A 20651-nucleotide genomic window follows, 5' to 3' on the forward strand; every position below is an offset into this window, starting at 1 on the left:
GCACTGGTGAAGCCTCAACTGGAGTACTGTGTCCAGGTCTAGGAAAGATGTGGACAAATCGGAGAGAGTCCAGATCAGATCAACAAAACTGAGAGAAGATTTAGAAAATCTGACCTGTGAGGAAAGGTAAAAAAACTGGGCATGTTTAGTCTTGATTGAAAGAAGATCTGATAACAGTGTTAAAATACATTAATAGTTGTTATATAAAAGACATGGATCACCTGTTCTCCTTGTCCACTGAAGGTAAAACAAGAAGTAATGGGCTTAATCTGCATCCAGGGAGATTAAGGTTAGTCAGTAGGAAAATCTTTCTAACTGTAATGGTAATTAAACCCTGGAGTGGGTTCCAAGGGAGATTGTGGAATCTCCATCATTGGAGGCTTTTAACAACAGGCTAGACAAACACCTGTCAGGAATTGTCTAGGTTTAGTTGGTCCTGTTCAGTGCAGGGGGTTAGACTTGATGACCTCTCAAGGTGCCTTCCTTCCCTACTTTTCTATGTATTTATGATTCTGTGTGTGAAATCCTGGCCCTATTGTGAAGTCAATGGATGTCTTTTCACTTTCCCTTATTTTTTATTTACATTATTGCTGTAGCAATGTTGGTCCCAGAGAGACAAGGTGGTGAGATAATATTTTTTACTAGACCAACTTCTGCTGGTGAAAGAAAAGCTCTGTGTAGCTCAAAAGCTTGTCTCTTTCCCCAGCAGAAGTTGGTCCAATAAAAGATATTACTTCACCCACTTTGTCCCTTTAAAAAAAAACCCACTAACTTTTCAAAAGTTGAGAAAGTTTTAAAAAGTTTCTGAGTGTCAAAGGGGAAAATGAAATACTAATTCTAACTTTTCAGAAGTTGGAGAAGGTTTGAAAAGATGGAGTGGAAAAAGAACAGTGGTGGGAATAAGGAAAAATGGGGGATGTAGTCAGAACCCTAGACACTATTTGTTTTGTTGTACTGAATATCAACAAGAAAAAAAAGGGAAAAAAAGGGAAAACAAATGTGAAATTATGAAAAGGAATTTTCAAAAAATTTGCAAAAAAATAAACTGTTCCATTTTGAATGCTGAAAAAAAGAGTAACTTTTACTTTTTTCTGACCCCAACCCCCCATTTTTCGACCAACTATCTTAAACATCATTGTGTCAGTAGTTCAAACTCAATAACATTTTCAAGAATTTTTTTAATGTTATAGTTCTATCACTTTGGGGTCATTGGGTTTTCTCTTCCTTCCCCTGCTTCATCCCTGGAGAGAAAAAACAGCTAATTGCACAAGTAAAGCACAGAAGGTGAAGAAATAAAAGGCTCTGAGGACACTGAAGCAATGAGTTGACAGAGAGAGAAAATGTTAAGTACCTCAGCTTTCACACCAGGTATGATCATTATTAAATGGATGGGACACTGTTTCATAGAATCATAGAATATCAGGGTTGGAAGAGACCTCAGGAGGCCATGTAGTCCAACCCTCTGCTCAAAGCAGGACCAATTCCCAACAAAAACAACAGAAGGATGGGATTCACCCAACTTCTCACCAGAGCCCTGGCACAGAAGGGATGGTTTGCACATACTGGTTCAGGCCAGGTTTCAAGAGATGCAGGAGACAAAGAAAGAACTTGGGGTAAAAAAGACAGAGGGTCTTCATTTTCATCCAGGAAATGGACATGACCTTTTGTCCAAGGAGAGACCAATCTTGCTGAAGCACTTTGACCTGCCAAACTCCCCCACATGAAAGATGGACAACTTTTGGTACATTTAGCATGCTTTTAGACCTTTTTATTGTCTTAAGTTTTCTCTGTATGATTTTGGCTTTAAATAAATATATTCTGCTTTGGAAGAGTTCTGTGGTCACTTGTAACCACTGAAGAGGAAGCAGAGCACAGGGGATAGATGCTTGCTCAGACAGTTGGGGATAATCACAGTGAATTGCAGGAGAGATGTAACCTAACACCCCAGCCAGCAGGGAGTGGGCCACGTGTCCTGCTCAGAGAGAAGTGAGGGCTTGGGGCCTGATACCTAAAAGGGCATTCCTAGACCGGACCACAGAGGGCAATCAAAGATGCAGCTACCTCAAAACTGTGACACTGTTCATGGAATTGCCATGAACCAAAAGAAGGCCCCCCAGGTTTGAGTAAGTTATGTGCTGTGAATTATTTGCTGACCTCTGGGTGTTAGTGTACTAATGTTAGTGTAATTATGGAATAAATAAACCATATGCATGTTCTTGCAATTTAACAAACTCCAATAGAGTGTTGTTTTTTGTGCAACCAGTAAAATAAAATACCCAGAATATAATAAGTGCTCTGAACTACTGTTCAGTACTATGAATATAATTCTTCATTATGCTACTGCTGCTGTGAGTCTGAGTTTAGGACTAGCCATTTGAAATAGTAGAAGATATGTCTAAAGCCGCTGACTATTCTGATTTATATTTCCATCAACTATTGGAGTAATCACTAAGAGTTAGGTGCCAACCTGCCTAGGCACTTCTGAAAATCCTACTGGGTGGCTATCTATATCTGTACGTGTCTAAATACCTTTGAAAATCTGACCCTAAGCCCTCTAGCTGGAAGCCATAATATACTCAAATCTTTTATATGGATCAGTCATTAGAGGATAACAAAGACAACTGTTCTCTTAGTGTGGGTTACATAAACACAATGGGTCAAATTCTGAACTGATTTACATGCTGTGTAGTCCCATGGGTTCCAATATGGCTACAGATGTCACAAGACAGCACAGAGCTCACCATCTACAGGGCAACTTCTTGTGCCAGATCAAATGGGTTAAAAGTCCTGAGAAAAACAGGTTTGTGATCCTCATAAGTAGTTTGTGGGGCTTTCTAAATCAAAACCTCACACTCCATAAGGTTCACCTATCTCTAATTGATGCACACATACAATGGCCTCCTTATAACTAGAGCTAGTCAACAATTTCACCCACTTTTTTAAAAAGAAATTTTCATGTAGAAATGCTCAGCTCTTGTTTTAAAAATTCCCTTTTCAATGACCATAAAGAGAAATGGGGGCGGAGGGAGGGAGAGAAAATGGGGAAGGGAGGCAAAGGGAAAAATGCTGTTTGTGCAAAATGGCCCAGGATTCAAGGAGTTTCTGCATGGGATATATTTGTCCTGTGTGGAAATATATATTTGGCCCACTCCTTTGTGAGGGCTGCCAACATGCTGTCATCCAAGGGAGAGATGATGGCTGGGAAGGGGCTTGATAAGGGATGTGCAGGACCATTGAATCCACAGGTATGCAGATCTACTGGCCATATAGAATGGAGGAGTAGCTTCCACAGTAGGAGACAATTCAGTGGAGACAATTCAGAGAAGAGCCACAAAAATGATTAAAGGATTAGAAATCATACCTTATAGACAGAGACTCAAAGAGCTCAATCTGTTTAGTTTAACAAAGAGAAGGTTAAGGGGTGACTTGATTCCAGTCTACAAATTCCTACAGGGGGGACAAATATTTGACAATGGGTTCTTCAACTAGCAAAGAAAGGTATAACATGATCCAATGGCTGGAAGTTGAAGCTAGACAAATAATAAGGCATAATTTTTTTACCAGTAAAGGTAATTAATGATTGGAACAATTTACTAAGCGTCATGATGGATTCTCCATCACTGAGCATTTTTAAATCAAGATTGGATGTTTTTGCTCTAGGAATTATTTTGGGAAAGATCTATGGCTTGTGCTACATTGGAGGTCAGACTAGATTATCACAATGGTCCCTTCTAGCCTTGGACTCTATGATGGCCATAATCGAGGGAGGGTTTCTTTCTTTCTGCCCTTGTGGAATCTCCTGCCCTTGTGGAACCTAGCCCAGAAACTCAAGCCATGCACTTGGGGATGGATTTGTCCATTAGCGTCAATGTTCAGTTTTGCTATAACAACCTTTACAAACCCAGCATCTATCTTTTATGGCCTTTGCATTTGGAGAGAGGTGCACAGTTTTGCAGCCAATCTGGATTTATTCTATTAAACCAATCCATGAGCCACGTCTCAAAAATGAGAAATCAATGTTCAGCTGTATTGCAGCAGCAGCCCCATGGCTCGTGCAGCTATTGATAATAAATTAGGAGGTTTTTATATTCTTATATTTAGAACTGAAGTCTGCACTTGCCAAAGTGGCAAAATACAACCATTCCAGTTGCACGACTGTGGCAAAAACGATTGATGCATGTGTCTAGCTTGTGTAATCACTCTGTGTGAGGTCTGGAGACTGGGTGGTGGGGAGGGGGGGTGGAACACTCTCCATAGTGAAGAAGATTGGTTTAAATCCAAAGCAGGCAACTGAAAAATTGTTTTGGTTCAAATCCAAAGAACGCAATTGAAAAATTGTTTTGCTGTCAAATCTCTGAAAAAAGACTCATTCAAGTCTGTACGACGAGGCCTTTTTCTTCATTATAGCACTCACTGAATAGAAACAGAATGTTCTACCATAGCCATCATTTGGTTATGTTTAATATTTATTCCTCACTTAAAGGATATTCTGTCAGAGATCAGGCCAATTGATACCTGGTTTATTTCTGCTGTCATATCAGCCCCTGTGCTCTTCTGATGAACATGTTTTTTTGTAAACCAATGCCAAAATCTGAGGAAATGCAAAGACAGGATTTTTTCAATGAATCCCAAACAACCATGACACTGTCAGTGTTTGAAGACTTCTGCATTTTCGAGTGTGATTATATATGCTATGACTTACAAGAGAGACAATTGGATAATGGGAATGTTATATTTTTATTACAAGATAACAAAAATATTCTTGTTAATTAAATAACTAAAAACTAATCTAACCATGGAACTGATATAATTCGCATCAGCTTCATTCCAAAATAGTTTCATTTGAGCAGAGTTAACTTTGTTCTTGTTTGTAAATTTTACTCCTATTTGTATGAGTGCAAATCAGAAGAAAAAAATATGAAAATGCTGCTTCAGGCTGGGTCATACCCGCTGTGATACCTACAAGACATCAGCCAGTGTATGATGGCTAGGCTGAGGCATAGGTCAATACTTACCACTCCACTTACTGGCATGTGATTGTAAAAAATGTCCATATTTGGCTGTTTCCTCAGTCTCCATTCACATGTTTCTCTTTAGGGCAGGGACTATATTTTCCTCTCTGTTTGCAGAATTGGTCCCCAAACAGGGCCTCTGGCTGCTACCATAATATAAATATTAACTAAAAATAATAAACCACATTGGGAAATTCCACTTGATCCATAGCTACAAGAGGGAATTAAGGCTACATTTATGCTACTGTATAAGTAACACCAAATTTGGGGGCAAAAGTGGCTTCATTTTGCCTTTATTTTTTCCCTGGTGCCAGAACCAGACAGGGATTTGTCAGTCTCTGGTATAAATGAGAGAAGGTTCAGGGCTGCTCTAATCAATCGTAGCCTTCAAACAGCCAGAGACTGGCAGGCCTTAGGCATGTGACATCCAGTTTACCAATTCAAAGCAGCTAGAACAGGCGGAAGACCTGGCCCAGTGACTGTAATTACACTGTAACTGAAATATGAATATGCTTTTGATATGTGTTATTATCATTATTTCATACAAATGGAAGGTTAACTTCTGGTACCTGATTGAGTGTAAAAGCAATATAGCTAGTGTAACTGGATTTTAAAAATGTGCAGACTAAGTATGAAACTAAAGAGGTAATAAATAATTCAGTTATGTAGCCAACCTTTCAGTTTCATGAAGCAGTGTTAAATATAAGTGTCAGAAAGATTAATTACACTGTAATTACAAGTATTGTATCATAAAGTGCAACTCACAAATTACCACTGAGATTCCCCTGCTTCCCCAATATTTTGATACAGTGTCATTGTAGCTAATCCTGTTTCATACCATCTGCTCTCAACGTCGATAATTGTGGTTTCTCTCTACACTACTTTCTCATTCTTAGGCCCAAATCATACTCTGTCATCAGTGTTCTATCCATTTTCTGGGCTCTGTCTCCTTGCCAAAGAGGGTGGAGCTAGTAAATGAAACACTCCTACGATGCACCTGTCTGTAGAATGTCCCCAGGACCTATTCAAAACCACCCCTTTGTGCACACACAAAGATAACTGTCCACTCTCACATGGCTGCTTCTCCCCCACACAACCTGTCTTCCTCTACACTTGCTCTTTCTCGCCAGCTCCTGTCTTCCAACCCCTGCTAAGACTGGCGACTATGTGCTTTCCTCTGGCCTTGGATTGCTTCCAGGGGATGGTGTGGTAGTTTGTCACTTTGCTGTTGATTCTTTCTGGTGTGGGGACTTGTGCCCTTTCTTCCTCCTCTGATCATATAGGGGAATGGAGACAATCAATGTAGCAATCCCTAGTAGCTGATGGGGCAACATTTCAGAAACAGCAGTCATTAGTTCTGAGCTGGTGCCTCAGGCAGCCTCCCCAGTTACATGATGGGGCCCATGAGGGACCCATGTGGCCACAAAGGTTGCAGGGCTGGCTTTGTCTGTGACCAATTCCAATGAGGCTTTGGCTTTGGGCAATCTGTATTCTCACCCCGCCAGCCCCCCATCACCTCTTCTTCCCATTGGAAAAGGGTGATAAATATAAAAACAAAGGGAAAAAAACTCATGGGAGGAAAAACTATTCTCTTACTTTCCCTTTTTTTCCCTCTGGAAAAGTGGTGACTTTTTTTTTAAACCTTTTTTCCCCTCCTTCTCCAGCTGAACCTCAGCTGCTGTGTTATTCTCTAGGCAGGCCAGCTCACCAGCTTGCACTTTTGGTTCCCCACTTGGACTTTATTTCTTGTCTCGCCATGCTGCCTGGCTCCATTAAACACCGGAGGAGCATGCACACTAATTCAGGGGACCCTGATCAACATTAATGTAGTAGTTCACACCTCTCTGAGCTATTATTTCAGGCTCTCAACAGAGTCAGGCAGGTATTACTGTATCAGTTTACACTCACCTAATATTTTCAAGGTTAACGCCCTAACCATAAGGACTGAGATGCTGGAGCATTAATTCTGCAAGAGATGAAGTGAGCAGCAAATTCTGCACAATTGAAAAATACATAGGGCACTGGATGCCCATTATAATCTATTTATACTGCACTGTGTATGGCTAAGTCCGATACTTATTTCATTTATTTAGGAATGATGAGGTTGGTCACATGCTGGGTGGGAGGAGCATAAGGAAAGGGGAACTGGAGCTGGAGTTGCTGTGTAGGGTAGATGTGAAGACTGATTGGTAGAGGGAAAGAGGGACTCTAATGTGTGTGTACATTTTAAAAAAACTCAAAAGGCCACAGAAACTTAAAAGAAACGTACCTATCAATCAACTTGATCACTCAGCATCCTCCAGATGTTTATCTTTGTCTTTTTAGACTATAATAGAACCTCAGAGTTACGAATACCAGGCTTACGAACTGATCGGTCAACCACACACCTCATTTGGAATCAGAAGTACGTAATCAGGCAGCGCAGCAGCAGAGACAAAAGAAAGCCAATACAGGACAGTACTGTATTATACATAAACTACTCAGAAAATAAGAGGAAAGTTTTTTTTTAAAAATTGACAAGGTAAGGAAACTGCTTCTGTGCTTGTTTCATTTAAATTAAGATGGTTAAAAGCAGCATTTTTCTTCTATGTATTAAAGTTTGAAATATGTATAAAGTCAATGTACAGTTGTAAACTATTGAAAGAACAACCATAATGTTTTGTTCAGAGTTATTCTCTGGAACAAGAATTGTGTCTTTTGCTGTATTTGGAAAGTGCCCAGCCCATTTTAAACTCAGCCACAATATAAATCACTCTTAGGCAGCATGCTGTATTGCTCAGTCAATAAATTAGCTCGACTGGCTGCACTCTCTGGGGTTTGTACTCCAGGTCTCACAATTCATTGCCCGCTACACAGGGATGTTTTATTAGCTCAATCTCCATCATCAAACGTGCAATTTCAGAAAAGTGTTTTGTTTTGTTTTTTAATCCAGGAAAATTAGATAATGGCAGTTTTAATTACCTCATCGAAGAGTGGCCTATATACCGCCCACCATTAGTGAGCCTCTGTGCCTTAGTCATCAAGCCATGCTGCAAACAAAAAACTAAACTCCTCTGGTGCAGCTGCTCAGTGTCACATTGCTAGCCAAGTGACCCTAATCTCAGAACAGTCACAAAATCCAAAAGTCTGAGTTCATAACTGTAATGCACCCTTAGTGAGTGAGAAAGCAGAACCCAAACGTTCATTATTGTCTTAGCACATGGGACTAGAATCAGAAGACCTGGATTCTCTGACTCCCCATTGCCACTGGCTTGCTCATCTTGGGTGAAATGCTGCCCCCTTGAAGTCAGTGGGTGTTTGGCCATTCAGTGGGGCCAGGATTTTATCCCTTGAATTCAACTGGAGTTGAGGATGTTCAGTATGTCGAAAAATCAGGCCCCTAACTTCTCAGCTTTAGAGAAGGGATAATGATCCTTACCCAATTTTATAAAGTTCTTTAAGATCTATGGATGAAAAATCTTTATATAAAGTATTATAATTAGTTCCTACTTGTTAATTCACAGGCAAGCATCTGCCATAAACTTTGTACTATCTGGGACAGGTATGTAGGCAAATACAGAAGCATGGGGACTGGCTTTTCCAGTCCATAATGTCAAATGCCATACAAAATATATACAACTTTTAAATGTCTTCTGTGTATTTGTTTGTATTCAACTGGGTTATGTATGTGTATGTACATAACTGTATATGTATATGTACAATTCATACATGTGCATATAGGTCTTTAACCTGTAGATATAGCACAGTGATGGCCTCCTTTCAATTTAAAATGAACAAACTCAGAAACTAAGATGCTAATTTTTTCATTTTATTTTGATCATGTAAAATTAATGCACTTTAAAAATATTGGTATTGAACTTCTGAACTCCATAGAATGGATTATTAGAAACATATGGGATTTATATGGACGTAACCAATAGGTATAAACTAAGTTGTTTTCCACCTTTGTCAGTGCTGGGGTATATGATGATCATTAGAATGCTTTTGTATGTGTGGTAGCAGCCCTGTTTTTTAAATTTTACAAGAAACATGGACAGAAGGATTGATTCTCCAGACTGCATTTTTTGGTGCTGTCGTGGATTAAAAAATATACATTCATAAACCCCATAGGGGTTTTGTGGTGCCAAAGTGTACAGCAGATACAATGAATGAACCTCAGATCTCTTAACAACTATTCTCAAATTATTATTTTAAAGAAACAACCTTCTTGTTTGGCCTGATATACATTTTTGGTAAAATCAAATGTCCCTGTTTGTGACCTGTAGGCATAATTGTATTCTCTACAGATCTCTGTGTCAGACTTCATTTCTGAAAATTGGATCATTGTTTGTGGCCTTCAGGAACTCTTAATTTCCCTCTGTTCTTCCTGTTTGGTGTGTCAGTTAAGATGACGTGGACCAAATTCACATCAGAGTTAAAACTCTGCATGAATCTGAGGCTTCCAGGAACCTACAGATTTCAACTACAGCAAGAAACATACAGAAAATCTTCATTTCCTTTCTATGTAGTTCTAGATGGAAGAAGCAATGAAGTGACATACTGTGGTTATACAATGGTATATGTGTATGTATATACACCTCTACCCAGATATAACACCACCTGATATAACATGAATTCGGATATAATGTGGTAAAGGAGCGCTCCGGTGGGGGGGGGGGCTGCGCGCTCCGGTGGATCAAAGCAAGTTCGATATAATGTGGTAGGATTTTTTGGCTGCTGAGAACAGTGTTCTAGCGGGGTAGAGAGGTACTATAGAATTACATAAAAAACTACATTAAAAGGTGCCAGAGTCAAGCACCCAGAAGTTCAGACATGTCAGAACTAAAGTTGCCTGTGCAACTTTAATTCAGCCCCCACCTTGTGCACATGCATTATGGTACAGTCTTTATTTTTCCATAGGGACCCAGCCTCATTTGGTGTACGGGCCTGATCTGCTCAGGGGATGAATCAGGGCTGTGTAGTGGAGACTGATGTCTGTAAGTACTGTCCATAATTTATACAAACATAATAATGCTAGGATACTGTAATGACTATACTTATGGCTACCATGAAAGTAAAACTATCAAAATATTACATAATAATACTTTATAGTGTTTTACATTTGGAGATATAAAATAACTTTACAACATGGATAATAGCATTATAATCTGTTTTACAAACTGGGGAATCTGACACACAGATTGGTCAAGTGACTTGCCCACAGTAGAGCCAGGGGCAGAACTGGGTCTGTTGAGTCTTTGCTTTGACCATTGCAGCATACTGTCTTCTGTACATGGGGAATATAAGGGACACTTTCCCCCACCCAAGTTTTCTTTCCCCTCCTCAAAATTATCCAGAATGAATGTGGCTGCAATATATGTTAAAAGGGGCTTTCTGGATCATATTATTAAGCTACGTGCAGCTGTGCATTAAAAATCTAAGTTTTGTAGCACTCCTTAATGTTTGAAAGGATTCTATCTGCATTTATATATTTTCTTTTTAAAGCTTCTTTATTCTCAGCTGGGAACAGCAAAGCCTCTTTTATTCTCATCTGGAAAGAGTCCCACAAACTTTTCAACTCTACCTGCCTTCATCAGGGCTTGTAGATTGGATCACACCAGCATTTATACTCTATTAATCACCTTTCTTTCTGGCACTAACACCGTCCTGGGGAGTTTCCCATTCACCAGACATCAATTACCCTACTCTCTACTGACATTTAATTCATATCATCATAGTTAATTCAACATGAACCCCTTCATCTCAAGTGTTCCATAATTATCACTTATTGTATGCACAAAAATGTTAAGCAGGTTTTACTATAAATGTATCATTAGCTTTCATTTAAAAATGAACAGCGATGTACAGACTTGTCCCATGTTACAGAAGGAGCATTACCGCTGAGGTGCATCTACACTGGGAAAAATTAGTACCCTTATTCCAGCAGTTTCCAGAAACATTGCAGCTACACTGCTAACATTCAAGTGGTCTTAGCACCATATCATAAAAGCCTGCTCTGAAAAAAAGGAGTGCTGCCAAATTACCATGTATTGCTAGCGTGTAGATAAAGTAGCTCAAGAAATAAGTAGAACTGGTCAAAAATCTTTGAATTTCAACATTTTTCAAGCAAGAGAAAATGGACAAACTTTTCACAAATTTTTGTGAAAGATATTTTTGGCCATTCTAGAAATAGAAATAGAAACTCTGCATTTCACACAATGCACAGTCAACCTGTGGAACTACTTGCCAAAGGATGTGAAGCCAAGTCTATAACAGGGTTCAAAAAAGAACTAGATAAGTTCATGGAGTATAGGTTCATCAGTGGCTATTAGCCAGGTTGGACAGGAATGATGTCCCTAGCCTCTGTTTGCCAGAAGCTGGGAATGCACGACAGGGGATGGATCACTTGATGATTACCTGTTTTGTCCATTCCCAATGGCCACCTGGCATTGGCCACTGTCAGAAGACAGGATACTGGGCTAGCTGGACCCAGTATGGCCGTTCTTATGTTAGGCTATCCTGACTATTTATGACATTTCAGGTAGACCTTAAATATTGATCAAGAACTGGGTAAATATTCCAGTAATAAGAATACAAATTTAATCATGGATCCATGATGATTTTATAATATTTAGGCAATATCGGGGTACTGTAAGCAGAGGATATTTTGCTACCTACAAGCGATTAAAATTATATACTCAACCTAAAATCCCTGTGTGTATTCTCTTTTGTCCAGATAATTTAATCCATTTCTCTCCATGGAAGTCCTGGAAAAACTGTGGGAATGGTCAAGTTTGCATTATTAGGAGGGGATTTAGGGGCAAATGGCATCATACCACTCTCCAACCAAGTGGATTCTGAATGGTCCACTTGGGTATGGCATGCTTGAGTCTGGAGTGAGGGACAGGGAGAGGCTGGGGTTTAGGCAAAAACACAGGACTGCTTATTTTTGTGACATTAGTCCCCTCCAAACACACGGGGGAAATATCCATTAGCATTAATGTCCACTCTTTCAGCATTATTTCCTATGGACTGTTCCTTTCCACCTTCACCTTTGCAGGGATATGTTTGATATTTACCTCCAGCAGGGATTCCACTGAGTCATGCTGCTCTGGAACATGGGAGCCAGGTATTGACACAGAGAATATGTCAGTAGACATTAAACTAACCACAAATTTGTAGGTCCACATTACCCCCCTCCAATGCTTGTTTCAAGGAGGAGCAAACCACACACTCCTGATTAGATCATTCAAAGACATATATAATCTGGTTTTGGTCCATGATTTTGCTTTAAAAAACAAAACAAAAATCAAGCACTCTATCTTCCATAGTTCCAGTGGGGAAACCAGTGACATCAGTCTATAATTTCCTACAAGATCTCTGGGTCATTGAGTCAGATCCTCCCATGGTGTAAATCAGCATTTCTATATAACAGTCAATGGAGCTACACTAATTTATAGCAACTGAGAATCTAGTCCCGTGTTTCCAGAGGATAATATATCATCAAAGGCACCTTTTGTTGCAGGAATGGAAGGAGGCTAGCTTATATCTAACAGTTGGAAAGAGTCCAAGCTCAGTTGGTTGAGAGGTGATTTCTACAGACTTTTGCTAGATGGTATTTTTGAAAATGTTAGTAGAAACAAATAGTGAATCCAAAGAATAGGGTGAACTGCCAGAGAAAATGAGATGAGCCTGAGCATCATTAATCTGTGGCAACAAATGACTCTCTCTCTCTCCAAACAATTGTTTCTGCAAAATTTTGGCTGCTTTCCTTGCATGGTGTCTGCAATCCTGCCTTCCATACTTAATCCACCTGGATCAATGACACTTTCTAAAGAAAAGATATTCACATGAACACTACCAGAGGGTCTTCTAATGACAATGCTGGTGTCATGGATGTCCTAACTGCAGTCATCACACTGGATATGGAGAAGGGCTTGATTAGATGAAGTGGAACTACCTCTCTCAGTGATTAGATTCATCTGAGTTTGTGGGAAAATCCATACAGGACAATGGTGTTTATTAAAAGGAATTTTATTTGGCATGTGCTAAAGATATTTTCTCTTCATGCTGCTCTTTCTTCTGTCAATAAAGATACCAGCTAATGCCCTTCAGAGTTCTGCTTGTATGGAATGTCTTGGTGCCACTCACACTGTACACGGTATCTTCAAGATATTATGGTTGGGATTTGCAAAGGAGCCTAAGGGAGCTGAGTATTTAGTAATAAATATATACACGGACATTAAACCCCCCAAAACTACATTAAAATAACATTAGTAAGGCTGCAAAGTCAAGTACTCAAAAAGTTAGGAAATGCTAGAATTCAGGGTGCCTGTGCAACCTTAATTTGGCTCTCTTGTCCAGATGCATTATGGCAGTCTTTAATTGCATAATTAGATACCTTCCCCCCTCCTCACAGGACCCCTGCTTCATTCTGTGCACAAGATGGACAATACTCTATTAATGAGCAGCTATTCAATATTTTGTTTTCTCCTTATTGTTCAATATGTGGCCCGAGCCTTTTTTACTGCACACTATTCAGATTCTGCTCTCAACACAGAATTATTAATTTCCTTGTGGGCTTTCCTATGGTAATCATCAATGTAGTATTTTAGTGTCCATTAAGTGAATACCATCCATCCTGGGTTCATTTGTATTGCATTTAAATAACAATACAGTCACAGCTTTCCTTCAGTCCAACTATAGTGTAAAGCTTAACTAATCATTACAAGACAAATCCTCATCTATTACTGAAATCAACAAAGGTCATACAATTGACATTTGCTAGATTAAAATGCACTAAAAACCCCTCTGTGAACTACCACTCCTTGCAGTTAAATTATGTGTTGATTACTGACATACCATATATACTAATGTTATTAATGAGAGAGCTAATGAGGTAATAGTATATGCCCCTGTGCCTGCACCCTCCCCTCTTCTAAAAACAGCTGCCTTCTGTGTTACTCCCTGTTCTGGTTGGCTGGAATGTTTATCAACAAACTAATTTATACTCATTTCACCTACTGGGTCACTCGCTGGCTATTCTTCTTTCATAATTTGTCCAAAAGTCTCTGATGAATCCAAAACTGATTTGACTCTTTGTTAAAAAGCTGGAGAATTTGGCAAGGTCTGAAATGGAAGTTTTTGTTTATGTTTGAAGAAAAATTTTCCTGAGAGGGAGAAAAATCCTACCATGCAACTTGCATCACTGGAATGACAACAGGAATAAAGGACATACTGGTACCAGGGAATGGGAATTCTGGGGATTCCAGAGTTAGCTTCAGATGTAGCCATTTTTTGTCCCTGCTTATAATAGACCTGGAAAAATGTGTGAATCTCATTCTGTCATCTCCTAATCAGAATCCAAATGCTCTTTCAACATACTCATGTCATACTCTGAGTTTAATTTTAATATATTAGGGGCTCACTCCTTCAGAAAATAGATAACTTCCTTTCTTTCTTACCACCTTTCTAACATTGTTTGGCTGAATTGAATTAACAACCATTTCTAATCTAAATTTCAACACTGTTTTCTTCACTGAAAGCTACATGGATTGTGACAATCCAAAGGATGGAAATTATGTGGTGAATTAAGTTCCCATCTTTATTGCTGTGATAGTTTAGCTAAAAACACTTCTCTGGGGTGGGTCAATAGAGCAGACTAAAAAATAATATTCATTCTGAATAAAGAAACTATAGATAATTTTTCTTTCAATTTTTTTTTCCTGTCGGGATTTAAAACTGTGGATTAAAAAAAACTCACCTAAAATGTTTGAGCAGAATTGCAGCTGGACCAATACACTGCTCTAACAGTTGTCATTGTCTGATTGATGGGTGACAACTACAGACTAAAAAATAAATTGTAAAGTATATTCCTCTTACCAGTCGAGCAGAAAATAGTAGGCTGGTGCAGAATAGAAATAGTAAATGGGAGGCATACGTGGGTTTGGAACTGTAAAGATCCCCTGATAGGACTAGACAAGCAGTTTCATTCCAAACCCAAAACACCCTGAACACCAGCTATATAATTATGTTTGGATTTGGCTCTTTACTGCCTGTAATATTTTTCTTGGCTTCTGGACTGTTTGGAAGTTAGAATTTCTTATGCTGTCTATTTACTTACAATGTTCAGAGCTGGCAAAACTAGTGCACTTATGAGAGGCAGTACTTTTAAGTTCACAAGTAGGGCTGGATAAAGGTTTCATCACAAAAGTTTTTCAGTGAAAAAATGCAGGCTTGGCAACACCAAAACGTTTTGTGAACTCACTTCAGTTTTACTGAAGTGTTTCAGTCAAGAAAAAATAAAATAAAATTTAAAATAACTCCCTCTCTCCCAAACTTTTTGTTTCAACATTTTTGATAAAGAATGTTTCAGTTTTTGGTTTGAAGAGATTTCCATTTCAAAATTTCTTGCAAGTTGATTTTTTAATATGAAAAATAGTTTTAAATGGTTGAAACTGAAACAAAACATTTTGATTTTGTCAAAACAAAATATTTTATTTTTCAATTCATGGACATTTTTTTAAAAAATCATTTTTTTCTGATTTTTTGGAATTACCAGAAAACTGAAAAGTCAGTTATCCACCCAGCTCTATTCACAAGGATGTTTGAACACCACCACTTTTGCTAATAAAAGTTCAGCTACACTGTGATGAGGGCCATATCAAGGGAACTGGTATTTTCATCACAATATATCAGTCTTAAGTTTTCATTTTCTTATGTTTCTTATGTAACTGCCAGCAACAAGGCACAATTAGAAAGTAAGTCCATTCATTCTCATTATTATGTGCAAAATAAATCGAAGCTACAGGTGTCTGACTAATACTAATGCTTCCCATGCTCACTACCAGAATGGGAATTTAATCCATATACACAGTCTAATCTGTTAACTTCAGTTGGGAGTTTTGCCAAAGAAAGAACTAAGGAGTCTAGGATTTGACCCTTGAAACCTGATCCAAAGCCTATCAAAGATAACAGAAAGACTCCCATTAACATCAGTGTACTTTGGCTAGGCCCATGGCATGTAATATTTCAGACACAGCTGGTTGAGAAATCAACTTTGTGTGACTTTTCCACAAAAAGGTTACTGTCTTTTTTTTTTTAATTTTAAAAAAGGATGAAATTTCAAAATGTTGACATTTTCTGATCTTCCAGTTAAAATGTTTTGTTCGATAGCTGGTCAAAATTGTTTTGATGTTTTGACAATTTGGAGGGGGGGGGGGTTGCACTCACTTCTTTGAGCACCCCTCATTGTCCAGGCACAGTGCTGCCATTTTCTTCAGCTTATGTGGGTCTTCTCTGGTTCAGCCCTATGTCCAAACTCCTTCTGGGGTACCACAAACTCAAATAGAAAAAGTTCCTTTCCCTGCAGGACCAATTATAACTAAAATGGTTTCTTACCCATCTGTGCTTAATTCTCTTTCCACAGTTAACTCAGCAGGATTCCTCCTGCACTCCTCCATGCAATTGTGGCTAGAAACAGACCCAGGCCTGCCCTGATTTTTTTGGCTTTGGCCTAGGGAGCATATTTCCTGTCTCTAGCGTCTTCAGTCAGGAACTGTCTTGCTAGCAGCAAGCAGCAACTTTTATTTTCGCCTTCTGGGTCTTGATAGGCTATTGCTGGTCCCTAGCCCTTCTAGCTGTAGGAGGACCAGATATCAATGGTTCCCAAAATGACTGCTTCCAGGTTGCCTCTCTAGCACAGCCTGGAGGTCTAATACTCACTGCGCTTTTCCTCTCAAAGAACTATTTCTTGGGGCAGGGTGCAGCAAACAGTAGGGCCTCTAGCAGGAGGCAACAAAGGCTTGAAACAACCTGCCAGAGGGGGCTGATTGAAATCAAATTTTCAACAGAATACATTTGTGAAAATTCCAAAAATGTCATCCAATTCTAATCCCAGATAATCAAACCTCCAATAATTCAATTTCAGTTTCCATGATTTCTGATTACATGGGAGAGAATAGACTACAAGCCTGGATCTTTCTTTCAGTAAAAGAGTAATGACTGGACACAGAAAAAGAATTTTTTATTGATAGTCTAGTTTATTGCAAATATCTACAGTCTTCAACAGGGATTTTGATGGCAAAAGCAAAGCTTACAATTCAACTTTCAGGACTCCAGCAAAAGCAGCTACATTTGAATAACAACCATGAGCAGTTTCTCTCTCTGCTTCATTTCCCAAGATGTTGTCTCCCAAACTACTGTCTTCCTTAACTTTTACCCCCCCAAAGACGTTAAATGGTGTCTGCCAAATCCTCAGATGGTGTAAATCAGTGTAGCTCCACTGACTTCAGTGGAGCTACACTGGTTCACATCAGTTTGTCCAAAGCTCTGGTTAGGAACTGTGAGGGAACATTTCCAATACTTTACACAGTGACCTTTAATTATAACACTATAAAGTTTTCTGAGTCCAGTGTGGGAAAAAATATGTCTGGCTTCCCTATTGTGGAACGCAATCCAATTCCATAAAAAAACCTCCAAAACTGGTTCACGCAACAGCAAGACATCTTATTTTAGCCATCCCTTATTAGTCATTAATATAATTAAAGCTGTGCCAGAGTTTCCATGGACAAATCCCATTTTTCAGGGGGTTATGATTCAGCTGTACAACTTAAATCTGGGTGAAACTTAACAAAGAAGGTCTCAGACCAAGAACAATTTTATATATTTTTTCACCCCCCCAAAATTGTTCTTTTTAAGTGACACCAACTTATTACTGTTCATTTATTTCCACAATGACTAGTAGGCACTTTCCAATGAGGAAAGAGGGCCCAGTTCCTGCCTTGGGGAACTTGCCCTGTAAAGATGGCTATGCAGACAAAGCATAGGGGAGGAGGGTACAATTTATATGTATGTGATCCAGTACCAAATCTTCAACCTTATTGCCTGTTAACAAGTTTTGTATGGGCATCACTGCAAAGGTGGATCTTCAGGGTGGACTTAATTGCAGAGATAATGGTAGCACTGGGGGGCGCATTTCTTGGGATAGCGCTATGGCAGGAGCTTTCCACACACAGGAAATGACATGAAACAAAGTACATAAATGTTTGTGTGAGAAGCTGACAAAGAGGCAGGTGAGACTGGGAATTTTGGAGGATGTGGAAGGTGATATGAAATGAGAAAAAGATAAGTAGGGAGGGTCAGTGCTACACAGGAGATAATGACAAGAAGCTTTAACTCCAGGCAATGGATTTGGGGAGGCAATCATGAGACATCGGGAAAGGAGTGATACTGTCAAAATGATGTTCAAAGAAGATATTAGTGAACTTTTCTGGGCGAAAATATGAGCTAGACAAGAGAAAGGAAGATACAGTAATCTAGATGGACATAACGAGAGCCTGGACAAGAAATTTTGCTGTAGAGATGTATTGAAGAATTTAATTTAAAAAAAAAACCTGTAATTTATTTTTTGCTAGATACAACTTAAAAATAATTTTATATTGACATGGGACCTTATCTGCATCCACTGTTGATGGTTCACTGAGCACAAGTCTGTTGGGTTTGTTAATATTCCCAGTAAAAAAGGAGATTTGTTATATCATTAGTCTGTTATTAATAAGGCTATAATTTTGTCATCGATATTTTTAGTAAAAGTCAGGGACAGGTCACGGGCAATGAAGAAAAATTCACGAAAGCCGGGACCTGTCCCTGACTTTTACTAAAATCATCCCTGACAAAATGGGGAGGGAGGAGGGTCCAGCACCCTGCCCTGCTGCATGCAGTGGCAGAGAGCTGTGACCCCTTGTCCCTGCCTCATGGCTGAGGAGCTCTGGCAAGGGTATCTCCTCTGCTGCTGGTGGAGTCAGCTGGGAACCTCCGGGGGTGGGTGGGGGGAAAATATCCCCCCAGTGGCCCAGGGCTGGGGAGCTGCAGGGGATTCCCTGTAGTCCTGTAGGGCTGGGAACTGTCGGGAGGTCCCCCCCTGCCACGGCGGCTGGGCTGCTGTGGGGCCCCAATGTCACAGAGGTTGCAGAAAGTCACAATATCCATGACTTCCGCGACCTCTGTGACACACTCATAGCCTTAGTTATTAACTTAGGATTTGGGGAAAGTGTGAGAATAGATATGATAAAAAGTTAATAGTGGTGGCTCAAGGCCCTTTACTAGGACTGATAGGAGTCTCCCTAACTACCCAGAAGAATGAGGTATTTACCTAAGATTGTTAAGTAAAACTAGAAACATTTAACTTGTACATGCAACTTTTCATAATATTTCAATTGCAAATGCTGTTATTGTTCCGAAATTGCCTAAATATGTACTTAAGGCCCCCATTCGGCAAACCTTACCTATTCGGCAACACACTTAAATTTGTGCTTAAGCACTTTCCTGAATCAGTACCTAAATTAATGAAGTATTGGTTCATAAATAGTATATATAGGTTTTCAATGGCCATTGGTGGATGTAATGCACTGTTAAAACTGACATTTTAAAAAAAAAAGGCCTATTTTGCAACTTGTCTAGTCATGTCTGTCTGTGCAAAATGCACGCACTTTGAACGAGCATAAATAATTATACAGTGTCAGGCTGAGAGGAATTAGACTCATGTTTCCACACACACACACAGACCTCAAGCCCGCAAAAAACAAGATTAACACAAGAGATCTATTACTATAGTCACTGCAATACAGATGTTTTAAATGCAGAGTTGCCCTACTAAAGTCTATTCCAAATGCTTCTGCTAAGATCATCTTCTTGGGTCATCAGTCTGAGAACTTCACCTCCCTCTAAAGCTACATCTACCTTTGAGCTGGGATTCCCAGCTCTTGTGAGTGTACCTGTGCTAGCTCTGTTCGAGCTAGTGCTTTAAAATAGCAACGTGTCTGCAGCAGCACAGGCAGCCACTTGGGCTAACCACCCTTAGTACAATCCTACTCACGTACATACTCAGGTGACTAGCCTGAGCCACCGCCCGTGCCACTGTGGACACACAGCCTGTGAGCAATTTTTAGGTGTTAGCTTGAGCAGAGCTAGTGTGGGTACGTCCCAGCTCAGGTATATAAATAGCCTTAGTCCCTCCATTGGCTTCTCCTTTCCCACTGCATTAAACACAAACTCTAGACCAGGGATCAGCAACCTTTGGCACGTGGCCCATCAGGGAAATCTGCTGGCAGGCCAGGATGGTTTGTTTACCTGCAGCATCTGCAGGTTTGGCTGATCGCAGCTCCCTCGACCCACGCTGCTTCCTGCTCCCCCCATTGGCCTGGAACGGCAAACCGCGGCGAGTGGGAGCTGCAATCGGCTGAACCTGCGGATGCTGCAAGTAAACAAACTGTCCCAGTCCACCAGCGAATTTCCCTGATGGGCCGCGTACCAAAGGTTGCCGATCCTTGCTCTAGACCTTACTTTCAAAGCATTGCACAGTTTAGCCCCTTCCTATCTATCTGACCAATTATCTGAATGTAACTCTTCTGCTGGGTGGTTAACAGCAGCAATAAGGGCCAGAGTCACTAAACCAGCTCAAGACCCATCCCAGAAAACTGGGAAAACTAAATGTACCCTTCTGGGTGCCCTTAACAGACAGAATTTCCCCACTTGCAGCATTCTGAGACCATGTACAAACAAGGAAATCCTTATTAGGGAAAAGGAAGCACAGTCATAAACTTGGGAAAACACAGCAAAAGAGTAGATATGCAAATAATGAGCAAAATATGCCTTCCTCCT

This window comes from Mauremys reevesii, linkage group 2 (assembly GCF_016161935.1).
Source record: "Mauremys reevesii isolate NIE-2019 linkage group 2, ASM1616193v1, whole genome shotgun sequence".
NCBI lineage: Eukaryota > Metazoa > Chordata > Testudines > Geoemydidae > Mauremys > Mauremys reevesii.